The sequence below is a fragment of the Anabrus simplex genome, chromosome 1 (assembly GCF_040414725.1).
Source record: "Anabrus simplex isolate iqAnaSimp1 chromosome 1, ASM4041472v1, whole genome shotgun sequence".
Lineage (NCBI taxonomy): Eukaryota > Metazoa > Arthropoda > Insecta > Orthoptera > Tettigoniidae > Anabrus > Anabrus simplex.
This window is the reverse complement of record NC_090265.1, coordinates 256,504,422-256,530,469: the sequence shown is the minus strand read 5'-3', so window position 1 is coordinate 256,530,469 and position 26,048 is coordinate 256,504,422. Positions and strand designations below refer to the sequence as shown.

At 40.2% G+C, this 26,048-nt stretch overlaps 1 protein-coding gene across 4 annotated transcripts in view; it reads left to right on the top strand.

Annotated features, from left to right (window-relative positions):
• Positions 1 to 26,048, top strand: part of LOC136886505 (leucine zipper putative tumor suppressor 2 homolog) — a 791,346-nt gene that overhangs the window by 162,853 nt on the left and 602,445 nt on the right. The window lies entirely within an intron of this gene.

Genomic DNA, 26,048 nt, shown 5'->3' with positions numbered 1-26,048 from the left:
AATATCTCAAATTAAATCATCATAATATACTTTACTATAGAGCCTCCGTGGCGTCGATCCCTCACCGCTGGATACCGTGGTTCAAATCCCGGTCGCTCCATGTGAGATTTGTGCTGGACAAAGCGGAGGCGGGACAGGTTTTTTCTCCGGGTACTCCGGTTTTCCCTGTCATCTTTCATTCCAGCAACACTCTCCATTCTCATTTCATAGCATCTATCAGTCATTAATAAATCACTTTGGGAGTGGCGACCCCATCGTACTAATAGCCTATATATAATTCGTTCATTCATTCATTCATTCATTCATTCATTCATTCATTCATTCATTCCATCCCTGACCCGGTCAATGACTGGAAAACAGGTTGTAGGTTTTCATTTTCAATATACTTTACTATATTAAATCAGAAGACCGGAGATATTACTTTTCGTGAAAGGATGTTCCGTTTAATGACTAACATTCAAGATGACACCTACAATACTAATAATATAAACGTAACACAAATGGATGTTAGGAGTGACTGAATATAACATTAACCAAAAGAAAACAATCTTAATCTTTGACTCTTGTTAAAAGTTCGTTTCACATCATGATGATCTTATTATGATAGGTTGGTCAAAACATAAAACAATAAACTTTGAAATTAATCTCTAAACTCAAAAGGAAGACCAACCTCGCATTGCTGAAGGCTTAATTTATAAACAAGTCCATCATTTGTCATATGTCTTTTAACCATGTACTGTATGTTCAGTCCGTCAGCGATTCTGCTGGTGGGATCCTCAACAGCTCTGCCATCAGCTGTCATAGATGGCCTAGGCATCACTGAAGAGTCGTACTAGGGAATTACGAGTAAGGTAGTTTCCCGTTGCTTTCCTCACCGAGCCAGAGTTGCTATTACACATCAGTCTGCCAAGCCCACTGAAATGCATACACCAACCGACCCTATGAGCAACATTTTCACACCATTCATAGCAGGGACTGGCTGTATAAGGATTGGCATTACTAGCATCGTTCATACCTCAGTCACTTTCGTATTGTCAAAGTCAAGGATAAGACAGAGACAGATCTATGAAAGTAACAAAATTGCTCTAGCCTATACCAGAAAACATAGTGCACTGTAAACACTAGGTCCTGCCAGCAAAGGCATGTCTTTTAACTGATGATTCAAAATTATAAACCTTGTCGACTTGGCACACCTATTCCCTGATCTCAAATACTTCTTCATCCCGTTATTATTTTTAAATCATCGCTTAAATAATCAATAATCTATCCAAGCAACTTGAACGCAACGACAACCTATGCATATTACTACCGTTCATGTCACATAATGATCAAAGATACACAGGGCAACATTTAGAACCGTTCAGAAATTAACATTGAACAAATAAAATGATCTCTTCTGAGCTCCATCGGCGTCTGCACCTAAACAACAATATCTGAAAATGCAATCATCATCAACTACAATGATCCAAGATCTACGATGGCTCTGCAGCTCCGGTGTCCTTCGTGAGATAAACCTAAAAGTAAACTACTTCAGTTCTAAGCGCCAATTCAATGATCTATAAGAAGGAATTCAGCTAGCAAGACAATCAATCTACACACTACACATCAGTAAAGACTACACATTCCATTCGTGACATGGTTCTCTATTATATAGTGTCATTCATTAATGAAGATCTTATATCCTCTTCCCATGTAGTGCATAATTACCTATACTGTATTTAATTCAGATATCTTTGACGATCATCCTACGAGTGTCATCGATACTCGTCAAAACAAATATCGCCTCTACGCCCAAGTAATCACCATTCATTATTGCAAATCAAATTCATACGCATGCCAAAATAAATATCACCTGGACCTCTACATCGCATTATTCCATCAAATGCTTAATCCCAATGAAACATTCTTCGACGATCCATATAACCCTAATCAACCACATTATTCGACGACCCTATCACAATAAACCTTTCATCCTTACATTATACACATGTCATGCTTAACAAATTCTCATTACATTTAAATATACTTAGGCACTTCATATTACGAAGTCTTTCCATCTGAACACAATTGTCAACACCATATCATCGCGATAATATCACAATCACACTCGCAAATATTACGCCTAACATAAAATGCGATTGTAGATGACTCTAAATCACGCACATATCACTTCCCGATTCCTTCAAACACATATATGAGGCATAAATTAAATTAAGATTCCTTATAATGACACTATCTCATCACATGCATTATCCATGCCTAAATCTTACCTGTATGACACTTACTAGCGACCGCATAGATTCTCATAATTCACAGCACCATATATCGTAAATTTCAGGATTATTCACGTCACAACATACAACATTTCTACCCATCGTAAAGTAATGATTGACGACTAAACGGTTAACTTCAAGTTGTATAACTGAACATGTCACATTTTGACATTGTAAAATAAACTACTCTATTTTAAGCATCTACATAGCGGGGATAATAAGACATTGACTTTGAGTACTTATCGGTCGTTGGCTTCAGGACGAAGACTCCTCTCATCCTCTGGCATTGCTATTTTATCTGTTGGTATCCATCCCAGTACTCCTCAAGTCTGTTAAGACCGTGCCATACTTTAGCAAATCATACTGGGCTTTGCGAACATCTTATAAATATCTCCATTGGTACTTGACTTCATGATACCTGAAACTTGTAACATGCTGTTAGTACAACGTTACACACATGAATATTATTTACAATATTTTTATACCACACTTGTTCTGATTTCAAGTGATTATATCGTAATACAATTCAACTTTCTATCTGATTTCTTTCTGAATCGTGTGCAACCCTTGCTATAGCTTTAGGATTTCAACAAACTGAAATTTTCTCTTATTTCGAAAACAAAATCTAATACTAGGCTATACTCTAATAATAAAAGTCGGTTTGCTTTCACAGACTCTTCCATGTTCCGTAGCTTCCATATGTTTTTGACGTTAAACACCTGACTTCTTGATACAGAGTACTCCTACGCAATCATCAACATCGGCAAAATAATTCATTTAACAATCCGTCACATGATATTTTGGTTTACCAATCGACTATTTCATCATCAGTCTCGATTCTCGAACTATAACCGACTAGACAGGCAAGGTATGGCCATCATATATAAATTGAACTTGGCCTATTTAATCCAACTCATTCCATGGCCTCCGATACATTCTGTCATTGATATTTCTCGCCATTTATTTGCATTTATTAATGTTTTCTTGAAGAAACTGCGATCTTTATTTAATTCTGCATTTCGTACTACGATGTACTATTATCAATCGTAATTTAACGAGATACCACGGGGTTCTGAACTTATCATTCTTGCCGGTACCTACAATCCGTTGTTTGTTATTCATGTAGTTGAGCGAGTTATTTGAGCTTCCGACATGCTCGGACGTGTAATAACTGGACGTACGATTTCGTTAGTCTTTGTCCCACCATAAACTTCCAATGTCTCCACCGACACTAATCTGACACGCATTGGAAGGTTATAATATATATTTTTAATTATTTTTATTTCTTTGCCGAGGTCATGGACACTGAGGAATGATTCACTCGCTTGCCGCGCGCACTCGTCAGTTTGGCATTCTCTTCAGTGTCTGATAGTTTCTTAATGTGTAAAAAATCATATAAAAAATCAGATGTAAGGCTTTTCAGGTGTTTTGCTCTATCAACCATCGTTTCGTCTTAGGTCTGACACTAGACTCATCAGAGTGGGATGTGTCAGACCCTACCCACTGATGCTGGGGTGTATGCAGGTGAACTTATCAGAAGCCCATTATAAGAGGCACAGTCTCATAACTGCATACGGGAGATAAATCTCCACAATGGAATTATTGCCCGCCTAGCAATTCCGAATGGAAATTCTAAGTTCCCATGGAGGGAATTAGATATTTTTCCACCGATAGAGCATGTCAAAAATCATATAAAAAATCAGATGTAAGGCTTTTCAGGCGTTTTGCTCTATCAACCATCGTTTCGTCTTAGGTCTGACACTAGACTCATCAGAGTGGGATGTGTCAGACCCTACCCACTGATGCTGGGGTGTATGGAGATGAACTTACCAGATGCCCATTATAAGAGGTACAGTCTGATAACTACATACGGGAGATAAATCTCCACAGTGTCAGACCTAAGACGAAACGCTGGTTGATCGAGCAAAACGCCTGAAAAGCCTTACATCTGATTTTTTATATGATTTTTGACATGCTCTATTGGTGGAAAAATATCTGATTCCCTCCATGGGAACTTAGTTTCCATTCTTAGTGTGTAGTCAAATACTAAATGATTTTAATTTTATAATCACACCGTACTTTTATTTAATTGTAATAAATGCGTAATATTAATCCTTCAGTGAAGTTTTATTGTACCGGTGTAGTATTAGATCAAAATCTTAAGAAAACATATTATTACCGCACTTAAATTGGTAAACGCTCAACCTTTACCTCTCTGTCGAAATTCGCTCAGAGAGCATCAAAAAACTTACCATTTTGTAGCTTGTTTCCTCAGTTTTGATGTATATAACCCCACCCCTACCCCCGTCCGCTACATCCCACAAACTGTTTGTTGTCTGTATATGTTTTGCCCCCGCACTTTTAATCCCCAATCACCGCTACTGAGGGGAGAGACTTGAACAAGGAGCTACCTGGTGCTAGGCTCGGCCCATATCAAGCACGCTATGGTGGCATTGGCTGAAACCCACGGTGTGTTTGTGTTTGATGCTTATTTCTCGGCATGACTCTCAAGCCCGACCAAGCCACGTGCAGATGAGGCAACACCGCCTTGTAAAGCTCATTTGAACTCGCCCGCGAAGCGATCTGATTGGCTAACTTTAGCCAGCAGCTGAGGAAATGAAAATGGTACGAGATATCGACGTATTTTTTTCTTCAAATTACCTATTAGTACGATCAAAGCTCTAATGCTCATTACTCGGTTCATGTTGTTTCCGAACACTTTGTATACGAAACATCTCGTAGAATTAAGTCGAACCCGTGGAGTTGCTAAATGTAGAAATTCGTGCCAGAGAATTCTCTCTTCTTAATTCAGGCAGTTACCATCTAGTCCTAACGCCTTGCCTAATTTCACTGACTGAATTATGACGCTGAATCATCTACGTATCTTCATCTTGACAGATAGTAATGAAGTATTTCTCTTTATTAAAGGCACTTTTAAATTTTTTTTCGAAGGACCTACTTGGTCAGATTTCAAATACAAGCAGCAGCGTTATCAGCAGCCGTATAGAGTATGCGTTCACTCTGCTGAAGTCGGATACCATTTAAAAATTTAAAAATAGGATTGTCATGTATATAACTTCAGAGAGTGAAAAATAAGTCTATTTACCGACAGTGTTCCGTATATAATACTTTCTATTTTTGTGTTAATTTAAACGTCTGAGCTGGGTGCTGGTGTTGTTTTAAAGATTGAACCTCATTGTCAATGTACTGTTAGTTCGATTGTCGTACGGCAGATAGCGATAGCAGAGCAGTGTGTCAAAATGGCGTCTGACATAAACGTGCCTAGGAAACAGAGATGTGTTTTTGAGTTTCTCACTGCCAAAGAAATTGCACCCATTGACATCTACCGACGCTTGCTTAGCGCGTATAGAGACGACACAGTGGTTGTCGCCACAGTTAGGTGGTGGGAAGTGCGTTTCAACAGTGACGAAAGCGAAGTGCACGACAAACCACACCCTGGACGTCCCTGCTCAGCTGCCACAGCGCCTCGATCAGCTCATCCGTAAAGATCGGCACATAACGACCAGGGAACTGCGTGCACCACTTAATAGCGGCTGTAATGCACTGAAAACGATGTTTGTTCAGGTGGGTCTCGCGGATGCTTAGGTCTACATAGGACCAAAGTCATTGATTCAATTCTGTATTGCACCAGTTTGATGATGATAATAATAATCGTATGGCCTCAGCTACCGTGTGCAGACATTTCAATTTGACGCCATCTGGCTGTCTGCTCGTCAATTTCGACGTTCCGTTTTACTCTAGGGCCCCACTAGATGGCAGACCGAGTAAACCGAAACTCTCTTGGGCGTCTATGGCTGAGATTTAATGAATTTTTTTCGGGTAAACACCAAATGTGTCACCAGAGATCTTTTACATGCCGACATCGTACGACATGGAGTGTCGAATGGACTTTTTTCCGCCCTTCAAAAATCTACCTCTGCCGGGTTTGAACCCGCTATCTTGGGATCCGGAGGCCGACACTCTACTACTTAATACTATTACTTAGCTCGCCATTCAATATCTCGGGCCTTAGTTGCTCGACAGCATCGTCACCGGAGTAGAGACGTGGTGTCACCACTACTGGCAAGAATACAAAACATCCATGGAGTGACGACATCCAAATTTCCCAAGGAAAAATAAGTTCAAGTCACAGCCACCGGCAAGGAAGGTGAAGTGCACAGTTTTATGGGTTAAGCGGGGTGTCGATTTTCTTGGATGTCCTGGAACCTGGTTAGAGTACCAATTCTGAACACCACAAGACAGCCACTTACATTGTTTTATAATTGACAATTCGTTGTTTTGAACAACAATTTTAACCTGTGATTTTAATTGGACTTCATGCTTCATATCATGTTCACGCCGCACCATTTTAACATTGAAGATTGATAAGACGCCATCACGCCGCGTCACAGGATACAAAGACTTTTTATTTACTTATTTCAACGTGCCCTCGCCTTATTTTTGATGTTTTGTATTTGTGAATGAAGATGTCCCATAAGAGGACGAAACATGTTTCACGAGTATAATTTAATGTAGTCTTTTTAATAAAGACAATTACAGTATTGTAAAGGTAGAATTATAAAATTCAAATTTTCACAAGTTGATACTTTGACAATACGGGCGCTAATATGAAGTTTATAACGTGCAATCCACAAGGCGACGCTAAGCTGAAATTCCGCATTTAGCGAGTGATGCCAGAGAAAAAGACAATCCTTCACCTGAAACATGAAATCCCTAGACTCCATATCAGTTTGGCGACCGCCGTGCACATTGCAAAATTTGGCTGGACTTTCCTACCACATCAACCTTATAGCTCCGATTTATCACCTTCAGACTTCCATCTCTTTGGGCCTATGGAAAATGTACTGTATGGATAACATTTTTCAGGCAACGGTGCTGTCACTGAAGCTGTGAGAAAGTAGCTTTTCTCTCCTGGTGTAGATTCTTACGAGTGCAGCATACAGACTCTTGTTCACCTCTGGAAAACGTGTATAACTAATGGTGGTGATTATGGGGAAAAATAACTGTAATTCACTGAAATATTTTTCTATTTATATATGTTATTATGCAGTCTGTATCTGTTATATTAACACGAAAATAAACAGGAGGCATTATTTTTAGCACGGCCTTCGTATATATTATTTGTTTCGTTTACAATACATATTTGTCCATTTAAACACTTGTAGAGCAAGTAATAATTGTCTAGTAGAATCGGAATAAAATATGGTACTCTTATTTTTTGTCGCTTTACCCACACCGTGTCGCACATGTGTATTTGCCTATATGCCCTTTCTGAAGCCAAACCTATGTAGAAGAATGTAATCACTATTACGTGTTTCTATGGTGGTTGGTAGTGTAATATGTTGTCTGAATACGAGGAGATGCAGGGATAAACAGAAACACCCTGTCCCCTAGCCAGAAGAATTAATCAGACATGATTAGAATCCTCGACCCGGCCGGTAAGCGAACCTGAAGCCCTCTGAACCGAAGGCCTCAGCGGTGACCATTCAGCCAAAGAGTCTGACAAAATAGTAGCCTAATATTAGTAATAACTATAAACACGTTGTAACCCCCCCCCATGACACCGCAACCCTTGAAGGGCCTTGGCCTACCAAGCGACCGCTGCTCAGCCCGAAGGCCTGCAGATTACGAGGTGTCGTGTGGTTAGCACGACGGATCCTCTCGGCCGTTATTCTTGGCTTTCTAGACCGGGGCCGCTATCTCACAGTCAGACAGCTGCTCAATTCTAATCACGTAGGCTAAGTGGACCTCGAACCAGCCCTCAGGTCCAGGGCCGGGAATCGAACCCGTGGCCTCCGGGTAAGAGGCAGGCACGCTACCCCTACAATACAGGGCCAGCACACGTTGTAAACAGTCTCCCCAATTCTAGTCCTCTCCCATCCTTGCGTCGCAGAAAACCTTCAATGTGTAAGTTCGACGTTAAACCACTAGAAAAACTACGTCCGAGCTTAATCCCTTGGTAGTCGATAGTAAAAAGAAGTAAAACTGGATATTTTTAAAAAATTTCACTTGCATGTTTGTGTCATTTCATGATTAAAGGAAGCGTAGCCTATGATAGTTTCAAGAGAACTGAACTATTTACGTATTTCTACTACTACTACTACTACTACTACTACTACTACTACTAGTACTACTACATTACCTAGTGCAGTAACTTCGCTTATTTCTTCTTGCTAGTCGGCATTTCTCCAGTAAGTGAAGAGAAATTTACTTCGACTATTATATAACTGGGCACGAAGATCTACTCTCTTTCATTTAACATATTTTTATGCGAGTTAGTGCTTCTGAGCGAACTACAAAGGTGAGCAGGTATTACCGACTTTGAGTCGTGGAGATTTCAACTCTAGATAGAGTCAAGAACCTCAGGCTTCCACAATAAAAAGTTTAGTAATATACAAGAAGCAACCGTCAAAGCTTATCATAGCTCATGTCTTTACGGCCAGGCCAATAGGGTGCGACGGTTTGTAAGAAACATTCCTAATGAAAGTAAAACCGGCTTCGCCGGACGTTTTTGTAGTCGTAATGGCTGTTGACACAGTGTAATTTCTCCCTCCGCCAGCAGTGTCGCTGTCAGATGTACATATTAATGGTTGTCATGTCAGTCATGAAACGTGATGCCGTGACGTCACAGGGCGGATCACGTTTCTCTTTACCTCGCCTCTCATGTTGGTGCGGGGCGTGGGATTTGGGAAGGAACCGCACACAAGTACGCTGATGGGGAGAAAATATTACAAAATCTGCATCGAGAGTTTGCTCGATACTATGTTGTCATTCTCTTCCGTGTTTACAAAAATCCATCCAGTCCGTTGACAGTTCTGTTCTTTTAGTTTTTCTTTCGCACATTGGATTAAGAATGTTATTCAGCTCATTGTTCCACATCCCTCAACTAGACACCATTACTTCCAGAAAAGCAAAAGTCCATCAAATAAAGTTCTATGTTATAACTTGAAAAGAGATGCAGCTAATAAAATACGAAGATAAGCATTTCTTCTGGGAAGAAACCTAAGAGGATTTAATAATAATAATAATAATAATAATAATAATAATAATAATAATAATAATAACAATGTCTTTACGTCAAATAATTTTTACAGCGTTCGGAGTCACCGAGGTGCCGGTTTTAAGTCCCGCAGGAATTCTTTTACGTGCCACTAAATCTACCGACACGAAGCTGACGTATTTGAGCACCTTCTAATACCACCGGACTGAGCCAGGATCGAACCTGCCAAGTTGGGATCAGAAGGCCAGCGCCTCAACCGTCTGAGCCACTCACTCGGCAAGAGGATTGAATGTCAGATAGGGAAGACAAAACCGGAACAGGTGGATCGTACTCAGGATGTGTGTCATCCCAGGATGGCAGTACAGAAAGTGAAGTCGAACCATGCTGTAGTAAATGTAATGCAGTGAGCTCGGAGTTGCGATCAAAGATATTCTGTAAGAAAGAAGTGAGTCTTGGATGAAATCATCTGTACAAGTGTAAAAACAGAATTGAATCATGATATAATTCTTAAGTTGGAATAAGTTGAAATTAGCGAGAATGATTGCTGGTCAAATAGGTGTGAACAATGGTAGAAGGGTACCCAAAAGGGGAGGGGGGATAAAGGCTAAATAATGAACTTGATGAAACTGTGCGTGTGAGCCAGCTTTAGCGGTGGGGTCACGTGAGATGAATGGAGGAGGAGAGATTACCTAGGTCAATAATGCACTCAGACATAGAGGGTAAGAAGAACAGAGGGAGACCAGGCAATGATAGTTAGACTCGGATTTTAATAATTTAAAGGTAAGGGGTGAGGATATAAAGCAGGCCACAGAACTAGGTTCAAATAGATGCTGAGGTGCTAGTTAATTCAAAGGTTTGCAGACCGAACGCTTTACGATCAGTGCAGAAGAACAGCTTTATAATTCTTTCTGAACGTGTTTCTGTGCTGTTTTAGTGGTCATTATAGTCTCAGTTATGCAGCTGTTCTACTTAACCAACCTAACTGAAGTAACGAACCTAACTCCATGGCACTACAGCCCTGAAGGGCCTTGAATTACCAAGAGACCGCTGCTGAGATTACGAGATGTCGTGTGGTCAGCACGACGAATTCTCTCGGCCGTTATTCTTGGCTTTCTAGACCAGGGCCGCTATCTCACCGTCAGACAGCTTCTCAATTCTAATCACGTAGGCTGAGTGAACCTCGAACCAGCCCTCAGATCCAGATAAAAATCCCTGACCTGGCCGGGAATCGATCCCGGGTCTTCCGGGTAAGAGGCAGGCATACTACCGCTACACCACGGAGCCGGCTAACTGAAGTAAGCAAGATACAAATACTTTTTCTATGGAAATACGGATCATTATTATTTCCATCAAGAAAACCTGAACATTTGTTTTCCTGATAATTTTCTGTTTATCTCCTAATGGATGCACTTACCAAAAATATGCCATGGCAACGACGGCAACGAACCTGACTCGGAAACACTGCTTTTCCAGGGGCCGGTGTCCCAAATAGCATGTGAAGACTAACATTGTGATCTGTATAAAATTGTCTTTGATATGTTAAATTAGTTAATTTTCGTAAAAAGAAAATGGTTACATAGAAAAAAATAGTAACACACATGAGGAAATTATCAATGCAAAGCTCCAATGACTCGAGTACGAATGTTTATTCTTGCTACAACTTTCAAACTCGTATGCTAATGAAAATAAGTTTTCTGTAATTTTTCCGTTTACGTTACTGTTTTGTGTTACCTGTTTTAACATTTCTAGAGATATTTTCAAATAAGATTCAAATATGTGTAAATTGTAATTAAAACTCGGAAAAGAAAATGTAAATTTTCTTAAACGCTGAAGCATAAGTTTACTTTAAAATAGTATGTAAAGATCGTAATGGGAGTGAGCTAAAGTACGACATAAGCGATAGTTTTGTAGTGGCTGGATATAAAAGAACTGGAGATCATCAATGATATTTCAATATCGAAAAAATAAAAAACATAAAAAGGCAATTAGTTCTCGTACTCTACCCTGCACCTGTAATTCGTTTTTCACCCTTAAATATTATTCTACAGACAAGAACGATCAGGCAGCAGAGGTGATATTAACATTTCCTATAGTGTCATTTTCAGTTTAAACTAAATAAAGTTACATTTTTAAAAAGTATTATAAATAGTTTGTCCTGTATTTAAAAAATCTGGATTTTCTGAAAGAATGTCAAAAATTTAGAATTCAAAACCTGTAATAGATTTAATATTAATTTAATGTGGCTGTTGCTAGCCTGTTGCAGCCCAAAGACCCTCCGGAAAGAGCTTTACGTCGCGCCGACACAGATTGGTCTTATGGCGACGATGGGATAGGATAAGGCTAGAACTATGAAGGAAGTGGCCGTGGCCTTTATTAAAGTACAGCCCCAGCACCTGCCTGGTGTGAAAAAGGGGAAACCACGAAAACAATCTTCAGGGCCGCCGACAGGGGGTTCGAACCCACTATTTCCACAGTACTGGATATTGGCCGCATTTACGCGACTGCAGCTATCGAGCTCGGTCCCTCCTTTTTTGAGAGCAATTTTCGATGACAAAATTATGATTAATATTCTATATTAATCACTTTAATTTAGAAACAAAACCTATGTAAAGTAAAGATCATTCGCATTGAATTATTGAGTACACCTAATTCAAAAGTATTTGTTACTTGGCAAGATTTTATCCTTAAAAGTAAAACTCAAGCAGACATGGACAAAAAAAAAAAAAAAAACTTTCCTTTATTTTACATAATGTAAAGGCAAAATTGAACAATAATGGAAATTATTTCTATCAACATTATACAGGTTGTATCCGTGATTGTGTTACAAACTTTCAGGTATGACGGAGGGCGGCAAATTGATCAATTTGAGATTAGGAACCATATTTCGGAAACGATCGAGTCATAAGTTAAGCAAAATTTTACTCATTTAAGTCCGTTTACCTGCACAAGTTCCACAAGCTGCTCAATTTACAACAAATGTTTGAAATTGCGTCCCCCTACTTCAATGCAGGCATAGCATCGTCGCACAAAGTTCCATTGCACCAGTTCGAATATCCCTGGTGTAGTTTGAACAGCGTCGCAGGCAACGAGAATTCTTGCCAAGAGATCTACTTCAGTCTCAACAGGTGTCTCATACCCAAATGGGGTGAGATCAGGTGAACGAGCGGGCCACGAAACAGGACCTCCTCTTGCAAACTTTGCAGGTAATGTCTGATCCAGGTGTTCACGAACCCTCAGTCCGAAGAACTACTGCGGGACGAAATTCTGACACCACGGCCTCTCTTAAGAACGGTCGGACGTTAAACAACTTGGATTATTAAAAACTTTGGACTCGAAAGTTTTCGGACTACGGTCCCTTATCTCAAATTGATCCATCTGCAGTCCTCCATCTTCCCTGCAAGTTTGTAACATCAGGGATACACCCCGTATAGGTAGCCTATTAAATTTTGCAACGATCATTTTGTTTCATTGAGCGAAATTAAACAGAGTAGCGAAAAACGTACTTCTAAATATGAATTTCTAAGTCTGTAATATAAGGAAAATTTGGTTTCCTTCAAAATATTAGGAGGGGGGCGTAACATCCACACGTTGACACCCCCGAATTACGCTTATGCCCTCTGGTGAGGATAGGCAGCATCTGCAATGTATAGGAAACTGCGTGTTATGTATTAGTTGCAAGAATGTTGGCGACTGCAATGAAAACCCAGATCATAAGCCAAAGGAATTAGCCGTTCCAGGTTAAAATCCCTTTACCCTGCCGGGAATCGAACCCGGAACCTCGATTACTGAATATGTCGAGGCAGACCATTCAGCCATGGAACCAGACAGCAGTCCTCTGAATACGCGAAAGTTGACTCGCTGTGATGCGAGCTGGCTATTTGTAGTGTAGCAAGCTCGTTGCTCGTTACTTACAGCTAGCTCTCCGCTGGTAATAAATGCCTTAAAGTGCCGCTTCAATCACATCAACAATCTCACGGAGGTGCTTTAAGAGTGTTTGATTGACAAGCTGAGCATGGAGTAACTGTTCCCTGACGGAAGTAGGAAGTCTTTCCCGTTTTCTATTGCTATCGCAATAAAATGAACTCTCCATTCAGTGATTCATGTTTGAAATGGTATTTGCTTTACGTTGTACACTGACGTGTAATCTTGAAGGTGATCGAGATCAAATAAAGGGATGCAAGAGCTATATACAAACTGTACAGAAATCGATCTGCAGCTATTGGATTCGAGGGAAATGAAACTACGGTGACAAGGTTGCGTTTTGTTGCCTTTCTTTTTTTAGAACTGGCAGTAACTAAAATCTAAGCGAAATTTAGAAAAAATAAACACATTTCAAGGAAAGAAAACCATAACTAAGAGTTGTGTAAAATCTATTTTATCCGAGTCTGTAGAAGGTCTGGAGGTATTGTGGAACGTTGTTGACATAGTCTTGAGGAAGGAGGACAAATGGGTACTGTAATTTCGGCTTTGTTTTTGCTCTTTGTAAGTCAAGGTTATTGATAGATTTCCACAATGTCGTCGCTGTTCTCCCGTTAGGTGTAATTAAACTGTAAGCGTGTTGCAGTTTAGCATTTCGTATTTGTTGTGTTGTCTTGTTTCGTAATTTCTATATTCATAAAACTTTTGCACTGTAGGGTCATTTTTGTATTGTCTGTGGGCGCAGTCTCTTTGTTTCATTAATTGTCTAATTTCTTCATTTAGGAGCGTGCAGCTGTGAGTTTGCATCCGGGAGATAGTGGGTTCGAGCCCCACTGTCGGCAGCCCTAAAATGGTTTTCCGTGGTTTCCCATTTTCACACCAGGCAAATGCTGGGGCTGTACCTTAATTAAGGCCACGGCTGATTCCTTCCCACTCCTAGCTCTTTCCTATCCCATCGCCGCCATAAGACATAAAGCAAGTTGTAAAAAAAAAATGGGAAAGCATGGAAAACCATCTTCCGGACTGCCAACATTGGGGTTTGAACCCACTATCCCCCGGAATGCAAGCTCACAGCTGCGCGCCCTAAACCGCACGGCCAACTCGCTTGTGATTGTTATTTTAAATGGAAATACAAGAATCATTCCCCCTCAACTCGAATTACAGGCGAAAAGTAAGACGTCTGGCCCTCCAAAGCTTAAACGTATCAACAATAGAAAGAGGAGGTCTATGAAAGGCGTGACAATTAGGCCTTACATATTAGACCTCGCATTTCTAATATCGTCGGGATCAGAAGAGAACAAGAACTGACCAAGAAAGGCCAGTTAGGAAAGCTGTGAATGTGATCGAGACTAACGCAAATACCGTATGTGGAAGCAATGCCAGACCTAGGTACTCCGAGGTCGCTATTAGAGGTGGGGACGGAGCGAGTAATGCCGATTAGTAATCCGGTTGTAGCGGTGGAGCGGACCACCGATCCCCTCCGCTTACAACTGCGAGTACTCGCGGAGGACCTGAGTACAGTGTAGCGCACAACACACGTACGAAAGTACCTGTATTCAATCTGTGTTGTTTCGAATGTACGTATATATTTCCTACGCTTGTTATGTTTTGTAGATAATGTAAAGTCTGTTAGATTATATTTGTGGTGTTAGTGTGATATTTAAACATATTCGTAGATAGTAGTTATATTTTTAGAACATTTAAAGGAATTTAAAGAAATGTTTACAGAAAGTTGTTCCACAATGGCCACGAAAACCGTCGGATGCCTGGCAGTTTTTTGACATCACTGACCCTAGGAAACACGCAAAATGCAAATTTTGTGGCCGCACATACGCGACGGGTGGTGGCACATCAAATATAATATAATATAATATAATATAATATAATATAATATAATATAATATAATATAATATAATATAATATAATATAATATAATATAATATAATATAATCTAATATAATATAATATAATATAATATAATAACTGTATTTATAGAAGCATTCTACTGATAGCTGTTTGGCATTGGGACGTGTAGTAGTATGTTGTCAGATATGTTTTTTAATCACATTTGCAAAGAAGGACATTCCAGTCAACGTTCATTTACGTAATTACTTTTGTCATCCTGTAGATGCAATTATGTCAGTGTTTTTATTATATTCTGATAAGATTCTTTATATTCAGGTTATTCTTCTCATTAACAGTGTACCGTATCACATGAATTTACGAAATAATGGTTAATACATTACTTTTCTGTTAACTTCCAATCCCCTTGTATACAAACCCTTTCGGTAGGTATGCGCCATACTTTGTTTCACTATTCGAATGAGTTAACTATACGAGTAACTAACATTTATTCCACATACTACCTCCTACTCCCTAGCAGTTACGTATATAACAATTATAGTGAATATATATGCAGTTATTTACAGTTGTTACGTTGTGAGAGAAGGGTATTAATAGAGGGATGCAATACCTTCGCAGTGCATACCTATAACGTGTTTAAACGTCCCGCGTCAGGACATTTACTCGGTAGTTCACTCGGTACTACCGGGTGATGACGTCACAACAACTGCTCCGCTCCGCTCCGCTCCGTCCCCAGCTCTAGTCGCTATCCTACGCTTTCGACTTGACAGCGCATAAAACTCAATGGTACGGGACTACTTTTGCGAGAGGTTACCCTGCAGTGGTGTGGAAGTCCACCAACCGTTACATATCAAATCATTTACGGTCAGCGATCTTTCAGTTGTTTTATGGAGTTGTATAAAGACTGAACATGAGACGACCAACTACTTCTTGCACCTAAAATAGAATTACCACGGTCTGATGCGTACAACGCAGCGGTAGAGCTGGTAGTTGACACTCAGCGGTACTTTAATGCCAACCCTAAAACCCCCCTTCGTGATTTTACGTTGTACTCATTGCGACATCTGTCTCCAGAGAAGCATCTAAACATAATACGTCAGCCTCGTGTCGGTAGATTTACTGGCACGTGAAAGAACTCCTGCGGGACTAAATTCCGGCACCTCGGTATCTCCGAAAACCGAAAAAGTAGTTAATGGGACGAAAAGCCAATAACATTATTATTATTATTATTATTATTATTATTATTAAACAAAACATTTAATAATGAGGAAAAGAGTGTAATGACCTGTCCACGTCTATGATTTACTGACTACGTACTATGCCATTCACAAGAGAGGTAAGTTTCAAGTGCCCGCTGATATATCACTGGAAAGGGGGTAGAAATTGTTAGATTTGAAAGAAAGAAAGAAAGAAAGAAAGAAAGAAAGAAAGAAAGAAAGAAAGAAAGAAAGAAAGAAAGAAAGAAAGAAAGAAAGGAAATTCATGAACGAAATTGCTTACATATGCATTTATTGGTAGTCATGTGGTTTGTTTGTTTTGTTTGTTCGTTTGTTTGTTCATTGGTTTGTTCGTCATTTGTCTGTGTCTTGGCCATCAACCTGAAGTATGGTTGGACAATCCAATGTAGGTTAAGTTATGTAGTCATAGAAATAAGATAACACTAAAGGGGCATACTGAGCCACGGTTACTGAGCCCGGAATTAGTTTTGTAGGATTGGCTGTTCTCTTAATTACTAAATTAGCATAGTTCATCAAACGAATGGTCCTGTGCACTCTGAGAGGATTACTTCGCATTCTGAAAAAATATCTATATTATGCTCAGTAGACAAAATCGTAATTTATTGTGTCTCACAGATAACAAACAAGAAGACTGTGAATTTTGTTCACAAAAACTATTCTGTCCAATAATTAATGATTGTATTTAATTGCCTTTCAATTCCATACCCTTAGTTTCTTTTGCATGCTTTGTAGATATCAGCTTCCAATTGGTGCATCAGAATTAATAATAATAATAATAATAATAATAATAATAATAATAATAATAATAATAATAATAATAATAATAACAATAATAATACGGAAGGTGGGCACCGCCTCCAAATCCGAAAATCCACAGAAAAATTATCTAATATTGCGGCAGACCTCAGGAAAAGAAGGCTAATATTTTATGGACATGTTAAGAGGCTTCTAGAAGCCAGACTAACCCACCAAGTTCTTGAAAGAGTTGATAAACTGAAGAATTTCCGTTGGATACAACAAACAAAAGTGGACATGAAGAACGCACAAATTCAACCTGAAGAAATTTTGAATCGAAATGTATATACGAGTAGAAAGAAAACTGACAAGTGGGAAGTTAATCCAGAGAATGAAGTATCAAAAAGAGCAGGTACCAAGTGGACGGAAGAAAGGAAGAGGGTCTTTAGTGAACAGATGAAAGCATCCTGGATCCTCCGCGAACGAAATCATAAATAAAGCTTCGTGTGTTCCGAAAGGGACCATTCACGCATAATAATAATAATAATAATTATAATAATAATAATAATAATAATAATAATAATGCATTATTCAGCGTAGTGCATGACGGGATTATTTTCTTACTCTTATACTATAGCGAGCCACGGTAACTGAGCCAGGACTTGGTTTTGTACGATTGGCTGTTCTCTTAATTCTTTACTAAATTATCATAGTACATCATGAGAGACTCTGGTTTTGGAGACCCTAACTCAATTGCCTTAGGGGCATCCTTACCAGAAACCACCGTCTTAATTTAAGAATGAAATAAAGTAAATCTGGAGATCCCTAAGATCGGTTTCCATGTGGGACTGCATGTACCACCATAATGATTAGGGGTAATCCAGCACAAGTAACACGGGCTCTAGACTCTTGGCACAATTAAGGCAGTCCAATCGGTATGTGCCATATAGTGGTTGTACGGGATGGACTCTTAATTGAATCGATGTGACTTGCGACTGTCATGGACCGACATCTAACATTGTGATTTACGTTAAAGTAATTGTGGGTGATGACCGCAAGAAAAATGATGCTATAATGGCAGATGGCCCTTTTCTAAGTCACTGAGGTTAATGACCCCATGACTAACATTTTTAACTTAAGGCTGAACACAATTAAGATACAGTAGTTGATGACTAAGGTTTCAACATTAATAAATCCCCAGTACATCTGATGCTCAACAAATCAAAATCGAAAATAACAACAACAACAACAAAAATGTTCACAACACTTGTGCCAGTAAATTTCCTTGCCATCGGACATGTCACGTTAATAAGTTGAAATTTCCCAGCAAATAAAACTAAGATTTCCAGAATATATTCTCAGTCACTTGGTTTTAAGCTAATTCTCAAAATATGGTTCCACTGAAGTAAATAAATGAATAAGTGAAGTAATCTAATAATCCTAATTAACAACAAATTCTATCTACCCCGGACGAAATACTTTCTTTAAACTCCCTGACTGTTAAATTATATTTTCTTTATCATTCGGACCTGTTTACCAGAAACATTCCTTTGACGAAAATATTGATCTGCTATTGTTTATGCTCAAAGTTTTCACACAGCTGGAAAGCGAAATACATCGTCATGACTACCGGTACTATTTATTTATTTCATGACGTCACTCAACAAGTTTACGTTATAACACTAATAATTATTATTAAGAAACTAGCTATGATAATTCCAATCTTAAATCCTATAATCTGCATAATTTTACACACAACGCAAAATAAAACACGTCAAATCGCTTGTAACACCTACGGTTATCCCTTGGACTAATTCCGGCACCTACTTCGATATGATTTCAGGCCGATGAGACTCAACTGCCGTAATGCACCTCACCCAACTCTAGAGGTGATGTCTTCTACACTCCATGTGCCCTCAAGCATGATCTCATATCACATAAACCTACATTTGTGCCTTGGAAACCAACAACAATACAATCGTCCATCACGAACTCTATGGCTTGACAGCTATCGTGACGTTCAAATAAAATAATCGTAAAACTTTGGACAACCCTCAACAACACGACACAATATCATTACACATTCGCAAATTTTGACATCCCTGAAAATAGTTACAGTATTTATAACAACATACCATCGTGTCATTTCCGTCGCCTCGATAATGAATCGCACCAAAGTTGTGATAAGACTAGGTTAGGTTAGGTTAGGTTGATAATGAAATTTTCTTCCATTTCAACTGAACTGATCTTTATAGAGGAGGTAACGTTGCTTTCCTCTTCTGAGGCGTTCTTGCAGATTGTTCTTGCTTCTTATACATCCTAACTGAATTCTAATCATTGGTCCAGCCCGGGGGCCACTCACGCGTAGCGACTGTCGTTTGTTTCCTCGCTCGCGGCCTACTCGGAAAGGATGTTCTCTAGCAGTGCTCGTGCTGTCAACCTCTGTACTTAGGAACTATGCTTGCTTCGCTAGCTGGTGGTGGTGATTAATAGATTCTTGCCTCTGGACGGAAGACGATTGGTCTGGACGGTTAGGATTCTTGCCGTGGACAAGACCGTTGGTCTGGACAGTTAGGATTCTTGCCGTGGACAAGACCATTGGTCTGGTCGGTTAGAAGCCGCGAAGCGGCCCTAGGCTTCTAGTTTCGTGAGCGCGGCCACTTGCGCTTTTATTGTCCTGTGGTTGGTAACGCATTATGATTAAGTTCCTTCACGGGAAGGAGATCACGTGCCACTTTACATTGGCCAACATGAATACAAGAAGCTACTCGAGAAATGAATATGGCGTGTAATAATCTTAATTAGGTTATAAGAGTAAATGTACTTCTTGGGGCGGGATCGTGGGTTCCTAGACATCGCAATGAACACATCTCTCCTCTCAGACGCTCTCCAAGTAAGATTGCATTAATTTCCACTCACTTAGAACATTACAAATATAGTGGCCCCTGGGCTGGATTAATACCGAATTCTATAATTCGAATTGGACGAAATAAGACCGTATGAATAAAGTGCTGCGTTCGTCATTTAACACCAGCTACGTTATTATATGCCTTATTCGAACATGCCACAATTCCACTTACCTGGTATTACCCAAACAGCCCTACAGAAAAGGAAAGTGTGTTTTACTTATACCCGCCAATGTAACCCTAGTGATTTTCACAACGCTGCAGTGGCAGTTCGCATACTATCCTAGTCACGAAAAATCCATGCCAACCTGCAATGTTAACAGTAACCATACACTAAGACGTATTATCGGCAAGTAGGGCCCCTAAACTGTTTAACACCGGGCGAGTTGGCCGTGCGCGTAGAGGCGCGCGGCTGTGAGCTTGCATCCGGGAGGTAGTAGGTTCGAATCCCACTATCGGCAGCCCTGAAAATGGTTTTCCGTGGTTTCCCATTTTCACACCAGGCAAATGCTGGGGCTGTACCTTAATTAAGGCCACGGCCGCTTCCTTCCACCTCCTAGACCTTTCCTGTCCCATCGTCGCCATAAGACCTCTCTGTGTCGGTGCGACGTAAAGCCCCTAGCAAAAAAAAAACTGTTTAACGACACTGAATCGAACCCATCAGTTAGAAAAAACTATAAATGACTACCTACATCATTAACAGGGAAGAAAGAGTGAGATTTTAGCCTTAGTGTATGCGCTTACATGGCAGGGACTTACAAACTATTACTAGGTAATTATTGTTTGCAAATTGTGTAATTGAATTACTTCTAATGAAATCATCTTAATGGCATTATCAGGTACTTGAAAAAATCGTTTGCAGTGTAATGAGTACACATTAATTCGATTATATAGTGAAAACCGTAACTTGGATTTCCTTGTACTACATTACGTGTTACAGCATTACCTGCAATGAATTACATGTTAATTGTAATCCGTATTTCCATTACTTTTTAATGCATTCCTGCACAACGCTGCTAGCGACCCGCTCCGGCTTCGCACGGGAGCAGTTGTCAATGTATGGTAATAGGTCGTTTAAGACATTCTTGTAGACGACATTACTTGTTTTTTCTCCTGATGTATGTATGTCCAGGTATACTCAGCGATTTTAGGTCGATGTAAACAAACGCTGAGTCACCTGACTGCTGTAGGGGACGTGGTTACAAACAGCGCATTTTCTTCCTCGCTCAGTGGTAATAATTTCGTGTAACTATTTCTAGCCGGTTGCAGCCCATGTAAGGCAGACCCTCCGATGAGGGTGGGCGGCATCTGCCATGTGTAGGTAACTGCGTGTTATTGTGGTTAAGTGATGGTGTTATATGTGGTGTGTGAGTTGCAGGGACGTTCGGGACAGCACAAACACCCAGTCCCCGAGCCAAAGGAATTAACCATTTAAGGTTAAAATCTCCGACCCGGCCGGGAATCGAACCCGGGACCTCTGTGAGCAAAGCAATTCGAAGATGAAGATGATTCGCTGTAAAATCAAATACTATGAAAGAGCATTTTGTAGTAAATCTCTCAACGTTACATTTAGATGCACAACGGGGACCAAGAAATTGCGTGAAATAGGAAAAATACAAAATTCAGTATTGTAAGTTCATTTGTATGAAGTTCGTTGTCAGATGATTCATACTGGAATCCATCATTCTCTAGTACTTCTTGTTTTCTTATTCTATTTGCTTTACGTCGTACGAACACAGATAGGTCTTATGGCGACGAAGGGATAGGAAAGGCGTAAGAATGGGAAGGAAGTGGCTGTGGCCTTAATTAAGGTAATTAAGGTACAGCACCAGCATTTGTCTGATGTGAAAATGGCAAACCACAGAAAACCACCTTCAAGGCTGCCGACAGTGGGGTTCGAACCCAATAACTCCCGATTACTGGATACTGGCCGCACTTAAGCGACTTCAGCTATCGAGCTCGGTCATTCTCTACTGTAGTACTAACACTATGACATCAAACATTGACAGTGTTTAAGCTATATCCACATTGCAGGTACAGTGAAGACAATACAGCAAGTGTTCTACTCGACCAATGAATCACGTACGTTACCTCCAACACCTTGTGCGTACAATAGGTCAACTACTTCTCTGTTTATTTACAGCGATCCTTGTCAGATCCTGCTTCATGTGTGTGTAACTGTAATGCCATTCCGAGAGACGCCCACGCAGACTAGAACAATACAAACCACCTTGAGCATCAGGAAGTTCCTAGAAGCCGCAATGTCAGGCCCACCCTGATCCGCATGGCTCATAGTCTTGACGCCGATCACAATGCTCATTCAACAACTTAATTTTAATCCTGCTTTCTGAGACTGCGTTCTGCCTGATGCGTTTGCACATACTGTATATTTAAACAGAACAGAGTTCTCATCTCCTGAATCGCTCACATTGAACTTCCCGAATTTAACCTAATCTCACTAAGTTTCACACACACTCGAAAAGTATATTCCCTCTTCTGTTATGTTTCTCATAGTCATAACCTCAAAACCAGATTCGGCTTTGCAAAATATGTGTCTGGAGTTAAACCATCTTTTGTGCTAGCGTGATGAGCTGAGACTCCAAAGTGGATGGCGTGTCCTGAAGTGCTGTGTGCTACTGGAGCCTGCTTTACGGTGTTGAAGGATGGATGCTAAATGTTTCGTTAGTCTGAAGCCGTTTGAAACATGGATTTATCAGATAATGTTAAAGACCCCATAGGTAGACTACGTCAACAACGAGGAGGAACTCCGTTGTGCCGATAAATCACGCGAAGTTTTAACCCTCGCAAAATGTTAGAAAGCTGCCTATTACGGTCACATGTTCGGAAATAAAAAATACAGCATGTTACAACTTATTATAGAAGGCTAGGTATAAGGGACCGGCCCCGTGGTGTAGGGGTAGCGTGCCTGCCTCTTACCCGGAGGCCCCGGGTTCGATTCCCGGCCAGGTCAGGGATTCTTACCTGGACCTAAGGGCTGGTTCGAGGTCCACTCAGTCTACGTGATTAGAATTGAGGAGCTATCTGACGGTGAGATGGCGGCCCCGGTCTAGAAAGCCAAGAATAACGGCCGAGAGGATTCGTCGTGCTGACCACACTACACCTCGTAATCTGCAGGCCTTCGGGCTGAGCAGTGGTCGCTTGGTAGGTATAAGGGAAATGTGGACGTGGACAGAGAAGATTATCCTCGGCGCGGAACTTCGGACGGTAGTTAAACATTCAGAAAACGGCCACTCTGATACGGGAAACGCAACAATGGGAAAATATAATTCATAATGGTCGCCAAACTTCTGTGAGGCCACGGCGCCAGGATAATTCATATATTTTAATTACTGATTTTGAACACCGCAGTTCAATTTAAAAAAAAAGAGAATTTTCATTTATCTTACTTTATGCTGAACAAAAGAACACCTACAAAAGAACGCGTTATGAACAGTGTAGTGGGCCGGGAAATAACTGGCATATTGTTAGTGCAATCCTTTTTAGGACTTTAAAAGTTCTATTTACAAATAAAATATCGTCAACAAATAAACAGTGAGGATCCTTCATGCGTACTTGTTAATCTCGGATTAGCCAAATGGGACATCACATAATTACTATTTTATTGTGTATGTTGAAGGTATTGTTATTAGACTGTTCTAACTCGTAGGGGAATAGAAATATCTGTCGGGGAGGGGGGGGGGGGCGACAGCCCTGAAATATGAAGAGCACGTAAGGCATCCAGCAAGAATTGTTTCAGAGAAAACCTTCCTTCATGTGGAAGTCGTGAAGAAGTAAAACACGCGTTTGACATATTATACAAAAGAAGTAATGAGAGTGAACTGGTGTCAGGATCTGTCAGCTGATCTGGTGTTAACAGACATGTCCACGGCGTTTTCACAGGCAATTAAAGTAGGATATATGACCAAAAGTAAAAACACACAGCTGTCGATCAGGTTCTTTCCTTCTGTCGAGAGCAAATGTTGTCGGTGCGTGGATCGGAAGTTGATTGTCAGTTTCCTCTCTCCAAGTGGTCATACTGCAACTCTTCCACTTTTAGGAACGAAAAGGAGTCTCTACCGAATGATACACTACACTCTGTCTTCATGAAATCGTCAAAATACTGTTACAGAAGAGATCAAATTCTGGTTGTGATATCCACTTCACCACAACTCCTAATCTCACACTACCATAAAAGCAATGGACTTTCTGCAACAATCAAGAGTGCTTGATGAACAACACACCGTACACTACAGTACAGTACAGTCTACATCTGACCTTTCGTGTGAATTCTTTAAATTTTCCCAAAAAATGAACTATACAATATAGAATGTCAAGGAATCTACTTCCAAAATGAAGAAAAACTGAGAGACCATGAGGTCGGAATTCCAGAAGTTCCTTATAAAGAAGAACTCGAGGGTAATCTCTAAAGAAGCATGGCGCAATTATTTTCATGGTAGCTTCTGGAAGATACAATAAAGAATGTCGAGGAATCTACTTCCAAAACGGACAAAATTTGTCTGTTACGACTTTTCGTTTAATATAGTTCAGGTAATTAAATATTTACATTCGTAATGCATATTCAGCATAAAAGCCAAGTATAATGTACAAGTCGCTTCATCTCGCGTACCCGTCGTTCGAGGTGTCTAATTTACGGACTAGTATTAGAGATGAAATGTACGGGTACCTTTGCCTATCTGGAGATGTCTGTAGTTTCCGGAATGACAGTCCTATACAGGGATAGCCCAAGGACATTGTTACAGAAATAAATCATGCGAAACCTAAAAGTCTCTCTTGATCAAGATGGACCTCTAAACTACTCGTGCCACCACTGCAGTAACAAATAGAAAGTAACGCTCTAAGAGCGGGAGTAACCATGCTTCTTCCTGCGGTTATTCTAAATAGAAGGCATGGATGGACTCATAAGATCGAGATGCCTTACCAAGGCTCGTCGTATCAGCCTGGAATTTGTTATCCTGGAAGCCGTACTAAGATCATCGTTTGAAGTGTGCGTTTTTCTGGTCTAATATCCGAGGGGAAGTAATAGCACCATCCATTTGGTCTCCACCGTCGCTAGAATCTATAAGCCGGCCTATCACAACCATTACTTCAAGATAGTTAGTAGATACTGTAGTACCGAGCAAGTGGCTATGCCGTAAAGTCGTGCAGCTGTGAGCTTGCATTCGGGAGATAGTGGGTTCGAACCCCACAGTCGGCAGCCCTGAGGATAGTTTTCTCTGGCTTTCCGTTTTCAGACCAGGTAAATGCTAGGGCTTTACCTTCATTAAGGCCACGGTCGCTTCCTTCCAACTGCTAGCCCATTCCTATCCCATGGTCGCTATAAGAACTATATGTGTCGGTGCGACGTAAAGCAAATTGTAAATAATAATAATAATAATAATAATAATAATAATAATAATAATAATAATAATAATAAAGGTACTGTAGTACTGACTTAAACAACCTTCAGTTAATAATACGATATTCTTCTATTATTGTTTATTCCATATCAATCAATCAATCAATCAATCAATGATCTGCATTTAGGGCAGTCGTCCAGGTGGCAGATTCCCTGTCTGTTGTTTTCCTAGCCTTTTCCCAAATGATTTCAAAGAAATTGGAAATTTATTGAACATCTCCCTTGGTTATTCCAATCCCTAACTCCCCTTCCTATGAAAATATTTGCCCCAGTTTGTCCTCTTGAATTCCAACTTCATATTGTGATCTTTCCTACTTTTATAAACGCCACTCAAACTTATTCGTCTACTAATGTCATTCCACGCCATCTCTCCACTGACAGCTCGGAACATACTACTTAGTCGAGCAGCTCTTCTTCTTTCTCCCAAGTCTTCCCAGCCCAAACTTTGCAACATTTTTGTAACGCTACCCTGTTGTCGGAAATCACCCAGAACAAATCGAGCTGCTTTTCTTTGGATTTTTTCCACTTCTTGAATCAGGTAATCCTGGTAAGGGTCCCATACACTGGTACCATACTCTAGTTGGGGTCTTACCAGAGACTTATATGCCCTCTCCTTTACATCCTTACTACAACCCCTAAACACCCTCATAACCATGTGCAGAGATCTTTACCCTTTA